A 9,799-nucleotide genomic window follows, 5' to 3' on the forward strand; every position below is an offset into this window, starting at 1 on the left:
TGCCATTAATTCAGCGACAGCGATGTCTGCTCAGACAGAGCCTCATATTTGTCTTTCGCAGTGAATGTGGATTTGAGTCTGGAGAACACTCTCAGCCTATGATATTTTGGACATTCCACAAGTACACTTTGACATTTATCAACCAATCATGCGGTAGCCTATATCAGCTCAGAACTTAAATCAACAGATCTTTTACTCTTTCACATCAAAGTCTTCTAATTCCATAGAAAAGAGAACAACTTTTCTTTAAAATCTTCACCCTCAGTTACGTTTTCTCCAAAACCAGAGATATGAACTGGCCATAGCTGCGACTCTCCAGGTACCCCGAGCCCTTCAGTTACGTCACTAGTAGTTGTATCACACACGGCCTTAATCTCTGCAGCATCCATAATAATATCCATCACTTTCCAGGAATAACTGCCTTAAACAGAGACATAAGCTGCTTAATGAAACTTTATACAGCTTTCATAGAGCATTCTAACTCTGGATGAAAATATACCTCTCTCAGCGTGGCTCATAACAAACTTGGCTCGATAGCTAACTCTGGCTAACAACAACATGGCTCAGCAATGCATGGGTAATGGTGCGAAAGCCACCTTCAATCATGTCAAAAGTCAATATGATTCGAGATAAACCAAACAGGGAAGTTGGAATATTCAAATGAGAGAACTGAAATTGTAGTGAATGCTGAGTAAGTGCTGTTCCATACAAAGTTTTCATTGGCCAGAAAATAACGGACACTACACCAGCATAAGATTAAAACTGAAAGTATACATACACATATTTCAGCTTTACCAACCAGTAAATAAGGGAAAAAGGAAAAGGGCCCAGTACATTTAAACCAGTCTAAACGTGCACATAAATGTTGGAGCTCATTTCTGAACTAATCGGTTGCTTCGCTTGGATTAGTCACGCGCTGAATACACCTTCTGCATGAAAGACACCACCCACAGTTCGAACTTCCCTCGAATACCATTTAGAAAGAACTGGCTTACTCAGGACTATGGGCACTCCCTACTTGCAAACATTCATCCGCACGAAGCACTTCATTCATCGGGGTCTCTCTTTCGGGTGGGATTCTGCGAGCATCTTCCCTTGCTCCACTCTGAACCACCTTCGTCTTCCAACCCCTGTCAACAGAAACCTGATTCCGCCCAACTCTCTCGAATGTTCCACGTCATCCCACTGGACAGAATGTTACAGCACATTATCAAACACCCGATTGGCTAACAGAACATTCATGAGCTGAGCAAATGGCTCCTTATATCAACCAAGGCCAAAACACTAGTCTATGAAATTTAAGTAACAGAATACATGGCGTTTGCAAAATACAAAAATACCTCACTGCATAGCAGTAGAAACATAATAAAACATATTCTTAACCAGGGCGTTACACTTCATTTTCTGTTGAGTTGCGTACTGAATTAAAATCATACCATAATCAGCGAATTCCCATTTGATCTTGCGATTCACGTAATACTGTTGGTGATGCAGTAACACATAACTAAAATGACGGAACTGTCATGAAGGGCATCTGCAGAGACGAGCCAAATATGTTTCCAGAAGTGGATTTTCTTCTCTTTTATCTGCACATAGTTTAATTTTAACAAATACTTCATATACTTTAGTCAGGTTGTCCAAGTTGGAATAAATACATGAATGAGGTCTGAAACCTAATGTTTATACTGAATATCAGTCAGTATGAAACACGGGCACATCTGTGCCCTACAAAGCTCTCCCGGCCATCGAAGATTTCTTCCACAGGCAGTGTCTCAAGATCGGGGCATCAATCATTACGAATTTCACCATCAGAGACAAGCTCCTTTCACTTTACCACTGTCAGTGAGGAAGTGCTAGAGCTAAAGAACCCGCATTCAGAGTTGTAAGAATACCATCTCCCATCTGCCATCAAATTTCTGAATGGTCCATGAATTCATGAACATTATCTTGTGTTGGACTATTGCTCAATTTTACTTATTTTTGTAAACTTTTGTAAAGTTCATCTGGCTTGCACTGCAATGCTGCTGCAATACAACATATTTCACATGTATCAGTGATAAGCCTGAATGAGTATTATATTCATAACCCACTGATAATTTCTGGGAATTACCAAGGCCCACAGATTTTGTTGCTAAACCTTGTGGGGTGGCAGTCCTTCTAATGAAGGAACTTTCGCAGTGCTGTTCGGAAGAATTTTACAGAAGTTGAAACCAGTGACGATGAACATAGAACATAGAACAGTACAGCACAGTGCAGGCCCTTCGGCCCACAACGTTGTGCCGACCCTTAAGCCTTGCCTCCCATATAAATCCCAGCTTAAATTCCTCCATATACCTGTCCAGTAGTCTCTTAAACTTCACTAGTGTATCTGCCTCCACCACTGACACAGGCAGTGCATTCCATAAGACCAACCACTCTCTGAGTAAAAAAACCTTCCTCTAATACCCCCTTGAACTTTGCACGCCTTACCTTAAAGCTATGTGCTCTTGAATTGAGCAGTGGTGCCCTGGGGAAGAACCGCTGGCTATCTACTCTGTCTATTCCTCTGAAATTCTTGTATAGCTCGACCGTGTCTCCTTTCATTTTCCTTCTCTCCAGAGAATAAAGCCCTAGCTCCCTTAATCTCTGATCATAATGCATGCTGTCTAAACCAGGCAACATCCTAGTAAATGTCTTCTGTACCTTTTCCAATGTTTCCACATCCTTCCTGTAGTGAGGCGACCAAACTGGACACAGTACTCCAAGTGTGACCTAACCAGAGTTTTATACAGCTGCATCATTGCCCCGCGACTCTTAAACTCAATCCCTCGACTTATGAAAGCTAACACACCATAAGCTTTCTTAACTACCCTATCTACCTGTGAGGCTACATTCAGGGATCTGTGGACCTGTACCCCCAGATTCCTCTGCTCCTCCATACTGCCAAGTATCCTGCCAATTACTTTGTACTCTCCCTTGGAGTTCATCCTTCAAAAGAGTACAACCTCACACTTCTCTGGGTTGAAAACTATCTGCCACTTCTCCGCCCACCTCTGCATCCTATCAATGTCTGTCTGCAATATTTGACAATCCCTTACACTATCTACAACACCGCCAACCTTTGTGTCGTCTGCAAACTTGCAAACCCACGCTTCTACCCCCACATCCAGGTCGCTTATAAAAATCACGAAACGTAGAGGTCACAGAACTAATCCTTGTGGGACGCCATTAGCCACAACAGTCCAATCCGAATGTACCCCCACCACCATGACCCTCTGCTATCTGCAGGCAAGCCAATTCTGAATCTCCCTGGCCCAACTTCCCTAGATCCCATGTCTTCTGACTTTCTGAATAAGCGTACTATGTGGAAACTTCTCAAATGCCTTACTAAACTCCATGTAGATCACATCAACTGCACTACCCTCATCTATATGCCTAGTCGCTTCCTCAATGAACTCTATCAGCCTTGTTAGACACGATCTGCCCTTCACAGAGCCATGCTGACTGTCCCTGATCAGACTACGATTCCTTAAATGCCCATAGATCCTATCTCTAAGAATCTTTTCCAACAGCTTTCGCACAGCAGGCGTAAGGTTAACTGGTCTATAATTACCCGGACTATCCCGACTATCTATTTTGAACAAAAAGACAACATTCGTCTCCCTCCAGTCCTCAGGTATCATTCCCGTAGACAACGAGGACATGATGATCCTAGCCAGAGGCTCGGAAAGCTCTTCCTTCACCTCGTGCATCAGCCTGGGGAATATTCCGTCAGGTCCCGGGGACTCATCCGTCCTAATGTACTTTAACAACTCCAAAACCTCCTCTCCCTTAATATCGACATACTCCAGAACATCAACCTCACTCATATTGTCCTCACCGTCATCAAGTTCCCTCTTATTGGTGAATACCAAAGAGAAGTGTTCATTGAGGTCCTCGCTGATTTCCACAGTCTCTAGGCACATCTTCCTATCTATATCTCTAATTGGTCCTATTTTCACTCTTGTCGTCATTTTGTTCTTCCCTTTCCATGATAATACTGAACGCCAGGAAGCGGTGGTCACTGTCCACCAGATACTCCCCACTGAGAGATCTGTGATCTGACCTAGTTCGTTACCTTATACTAGATATAGTATGGCATTCCCCCTAGATGGCCTGTCAACATACTGTGACAGAAATACTGTGAAGGCAGATAAATCCCCAGGGCCAGATGGTCTGCATCCCAGAGTGCTTAAGGAAGTAGTCCAAGAAATAGTGGATGCATTAGTGATAATTTTTCAAAACTCGTTAGATTCTGGACTAGTTCCTGAGGATTGGAGGGTGGCTAATGTAACTCCCCTTTTTAAAAAAGGAGGGAGAGAGAAACCGGGGAATTATAGACCGGTTAGCCTAACGTCGGTGGTGGGGAAACTGCTGGAGTCAGTTATCAAGGATGTGATAACAGCATATTTGAAAAGCATGTGAAATCATCGGACAAAGTCAGCATGGATTTGTGAAAGGAAAATCATGTCAGAAGGATGCTAAGAGGATGCAGAGTGACTTGGATAGGTTGGGTGAGTGGGCAAATTCATGGCAGATGCAATTTAATGTGGACAAATGTGAAGTTATCCACTTTGGTGGCAAAAATAGGAAAACAGATTATTATCTGAATGGTGGCCGATTAGGAAAAGGGGAGGTGCAACGAGACCTGGGTGTCATTATACACCAGTCATTGAAAGTGGGCATGCAGGTACAACAGGCGGTGAAAAAGGCGAACGGTATGCTGGCATTTATAGCGAGAGGATTCGAGTACAGGAGCAGGAAGGTACTACCGCAGTTGTACGAAGCCTTGGTGAGACCACACCTGGAGTATTGTGTGCCGTTTTGGTCCCCTAATCTGAGGAAAGACATCCTTGCCATAGAGGGAGTACAAAGAATGTTCACCAGATTGATTCCTGGGATGGCAGGACTTTCATATGAAGAAAGACTGGATGAACTGGGCTTGTACTCGTTGGAATTTAGAAGATTGAGGGGGGATCTGATTGAAACGTATAAGATCCTAAAGGGATTGGACAGGCTAAATGCAGGAAGATTGTTCCCGATGTTGGGGAAGTCCAGAACGAGGGGCTACAGTTTGAGGATAGAGGGGAAGCCTTTTAGGACCGAGATTAGGAAAAACTTCTTCACACAGAGAGTGGTGAATCTGTGGAATTCTCTGCCACAGGAAACAGTTGAGGCCAGTTCATTGGCTATATTTAAGAGGGAGTTAGATATGGCCCTTGTGGCTACGGGGGTCAGGGGATATGGAGGGAAGGCTGGGGCGGGGTTCTGAGTTGGAGGATCAGCCATGGTCATAATAAATGGCGGTGCAGGCTCGAATGGCCGAATGGCCTACTCCTGCACCTATTTTCTATTTTCTATGTTTCTATGAATCCATCCTGGACACACTTATCAAACTTTGCCCCGTCCAAACCATTGGAACTAATTAGGTGCCAATCAATATGAGCGAAGTTAAAGTCATCCATGCTAACAACCCCGTTATTTTCGCACCTTTCTAAAATCTGCCTCCCAATCTGCTCCTCAGTATCTCTGCTGCTACCAGGGGGCCTATAGAATACTCCCAATAGAGTAACTGCTCCCTTCCTGTTCCTGACTTCTACCCATACTGGCTCAAAAGAGGTTCCTGCTACATTACCCACCCTTTCTGTAGCTGTAATAGTATCCATGACCAGTAATGCCACCCCTGCACCTCATCAACCCCATCCCTTTTAAAGCACTTAAATCCAGGAATATTGACAATCCATTCCTGTCCTGGTGAATCCAAGTCTCTCTAATGGCCACTACATCATAATTCCATGTATGTATCGAAGCTCTTAGTTCATCACATTTGTTCCTGATGCTTTTTACATAAAAAAAACTCGCACTTAAGCCCTTCTACCTTAATACCTTTACACCCTTTATTCTGTTTCTGCTTTCTTAAAACCTCTTTATTTGTTACATCTGGCTCTACTCCATGCATTATGTTTGCAGTTCTGGCATGACCTTTATCCTCCTCCTCCTCACTCTCTGCTCGAACGCTCTGGTTCCTCTGCCCTAGCAGATCTACTTTAAAACCCCGGAACAGCACTATCAAACTTCCCCGCAAGGATGTTCGTCCCACTCCAGTTCAGATGCGAACCATCCCGTCGGAACAGGACCCACCTTCCCTGGAACAAGATCCAATTGTCCAGAAACATGAAGCCCTCACTCCTGCAACTCCTTGGCCACGTATTTAGCTGCATTATCTTCCTATTTCTAGCAAATCTGGAAGTCCTGTCCTTCACCTTAGCACCTAACTCCCTAAATTATCTTTGCAGGACCTCCTCCGTCTTCCTATCCACGTCATTGGTCCCTACATGGAGCACGACAGCTGGCTGCTCACCCTCCCTATTGCGAATGCTGAGAACTCGATCTGAGATATCGCGGACCCTGGCACCAGGGAGGCAACTGACTAGCCGAGATTCTCGATCTCTTCCACAGATCCTCTTATCTGTCCCCCTGACTATGGAATCCTTTATCACTACTGCTCTCCACGTTTCCCTCCTTCCCTTCTGAGCTGCGGGTCCAGTCTCGGGCGAGAGACGTGACCACTACAAGTTGTCCCTGGTAGGTCGCCCCCACCAATGGTATCGAAAACGGTATACTTATTGTTGATGGGAACGGCCACAGGGGTGCTCTGCTCATTCTGTCTATTCCCCTTCCCTCTCATGACAGTCACCCAGCTACCTGCCTCCTGATTTTTAGGGGTGTCTATCTCCCTGTAACTCCTTTTTATTTCTGCCTCTGCCTCACGATTGATCCAAAGTTCATCCAGCTCCAGCTCCATTTCCCGTACTCGGTTTCTCAGGAGCTGCAGCTGGATTCACCTTTTACAGGTGTAGCCATCCGGGACAATTGCGACCAGCAATCTTCCAAGTCAGGGTAGTGCATGAATTGCATGTACATTTGTATATAGCAGTGCTCTTCTACTCTGATCTCTTGTGTTGCTTAGAGGTGGAAGTCACAAAGATCACAGCTTTTGGGTGTTTCTGGCAGAGTAACCTGGGCCAACAACTGCAGTGCATTTTATACGTAGTCCAAAACTGCATTAGAGGAGGGAGGAAGAAATGGTTGATAAATTGGATGAGGTTGATAACTTGGATCCTAAATGAACTTAATCATTTAGAACTATAACAATCCAATCAACTGGGGAGCATTTTATCATAATCGATCTGCATGCCCTGTTAATGGTTCGGAGGGACGTCATGTCAATAATTGAGCCATTCGTTACACAATGCTGAAAGATCATTCAGCTATGGATGTGGGTACCTGATCCAGATGATCTTCTAGTCAGTGGTGGCAATCAAGATACTGATGCTGGAGAAATAAGCGAACTCAATAATATGGAATTACACAAGTATACAGTATAATCCACTTTATTGACATTGTTATTGCCTTCCACTTTCGAAGCACAAATGTTCCCACCCATTCAGCAGTCAACATTTGAAAACTGCATAGCTGGCTGTATGCGTTTATCGTCTTTTTAATTTGCTGCAGAATTGTAACTGGAAGTGAAAATAGTGCAACCATCAGGGAATATCTCTAGCTCTCACCATATGATGCAAAAAAAAGTCATTGACGGTGCTTGAAAATACTTATGCCTGGCAAAATCCGCAGAGCATCTGGTACAGCGATGTCCTCCATCGTCTGTTTAATCTCCTGCGGAATTGTAATTCACCGTTTTTTTTTACCAGCTGTTTCAGAATCAAAGTCTTACTTCAGTGTTTGGTAATTTGACGGAAAAGGTCCTGAGAAGGAGCATTTATAAATATTTGGAGAGGCATAATATGATTAAGAAGACTCAACATAGATTTGTCAAAGGCTGCTCGTACCTTACGAGCTTGATTGAATTTTTTGAGGATGTGACTAAACACATTGATGCAGGTAGAGCAGTAGATGCAGTGTATATGGATTTCAGCAAGGCACTTGATAAGGTAGCTCATGCAAGGCTCATTGAGAAAGTAAGGAGGCATGGGATCCAAGGGGACCTTGCTTTGTGGATACAGAATTGGCTTGCTCACACAAGGCAAAGGGTGATTGTAGATGGGTCATATTCTGCATGGAGGTAGGTGACCAGTAGTGTGTCTCAGGGATCTGTTCTGGGACCCCTACTCTTCGTGATTTTCATAAATGACCTGGATGAGGAAGTAGAGGAATGGGTTAGTAAGTTTGCTGATGACACAAAGGTTGGAGGTTCTGTGGATAGTGTTGAGGGTCGTCAGAGGTTACAGCGGGACATTGATAGAATGCAAAACTGTGCTGAGAAGTTGCCAATGGAGTTCAACCTACATAACTGTGAAGTGATTAACTTTGGTAGTTCAGATATGACGGCAGAATGCAGTATTAATGGTAAGACTTGGCAGTGTGGAGCATCAGAGGGATCTTGGGGTCCGAGTCCATAGGACGCGGAAAAAAAAAACTGCGCAGGTTGACTCTGTAGTTAAGAACGCGTACCGTGTATTGGCCTTCATCAATCGTGGAATTAAATTTAGGAGCCAGAGGTAATGTTGCAGCTCTACGGGTCCTGTTCAGACCCCACTTGGAGTACTGTGCTCATTTCTGGTCGCCTCGCTACAGGAAGGATGTGGAAACCATAGAAAGTGTGCAGAGAAGACTTACAAGGATGTTGCCTGGATTGGGAGCATGCATTCTGGAAGCAGGTTGAGTGAACTCGACCTTTTCTACTTGGAGCGACGGAGGATGAGAAGTGACCTGATAGAGTTGTATAAGATGATGAGAGGCATTGATCGTATGGATAGTCAGAGGCTCTTTCCAAGCTGCCACAAGAGGGCGCAGGTTTAGGGTGCAGGGCGGTAGTTACAGAGGAGATGTCAGGGGTAAGTTTGTTTTTACGCAGAGAGTATTATGCCTGGAATGGGCTGCCGGGAACGGTGGTGAAGGCGGATACGATAGAGCCTTTTAAGAAACTTTTCGATAGGTACATGGAGCTTAGAAAAAGAGGGCTATGGGTAACCCTAGTAATTTCTAAGATGGGGACATGTTCGGCACAACTTTGTGGACAGAAGGGCAGTATTTTGCTATAGGTTTTCAATGTTTCTATGTTTCTATTAAATACCTTACTAAAATCCATATGCGCTACATCCATTGATCTACCTTAATCAATTGTTATTACATCCTCAAATAATTCAATCAGGTTCGTACGGCACGACCTACCTTTGACAAAGCCATGCTGACTATTTCTAATCAGATTATGTTTCTCCAAATGCCCATAACTCTTGCCTCTCCGGATCTTCTTCACAACTTGCTCATTACTGAATTAAGACTCACAGTTCTATAATCTCCTGGGTTATCTCTACTCCCTTTCGTGAAAAAGGGAACAACGTTTACAACCCTCCAATCCTCCGATACTTCGTCCATCCATATTGATGACGCAAAGATCAGAAACAGAATCAGAATCAGGTTTATCATCATCGGCATGTGACGTCACACTTATTAACTTATTAGCAGCAGTTCAATGCAATACATAATCTAACAGAGTGAGAGAACAAAATAATAGGCAAAATACAACATAATGATAAATAAACAAATAAACCATTCATGTACAGTGAAAAGATTTTTTTAATTATGCAAAAACAGAAATGCTGTATATTAAAAAAAAATTGAGGTAGTGTCCAAAGATTCAATGTCCATTTAGGAATCGGATGGCATGGGGGGGGGGGGCGGGGGTGGTGGTGGAGAAGCTGAATCTCTGAGCGTGTGCCGTCAGGGTTCTGCACCTCCTACCTGATGGTAACAGTGAGAA

The sequence above is a fragment of the Mobula hypostoma genome, chromosome 14 (assembly GCF_963921235.1).
Source record: "Mobula hypostoma chromosome 14, sMobHyp1.1, whole genome shotgun sequence".
NCBI classification, from domain to species: domain Eukaryota; kingdom Metazoa; phylum Chordata; class Chondrichthyes; order Myliobatiformes; family Myliobatidae; genus Mobula; species Mobula hypostoma.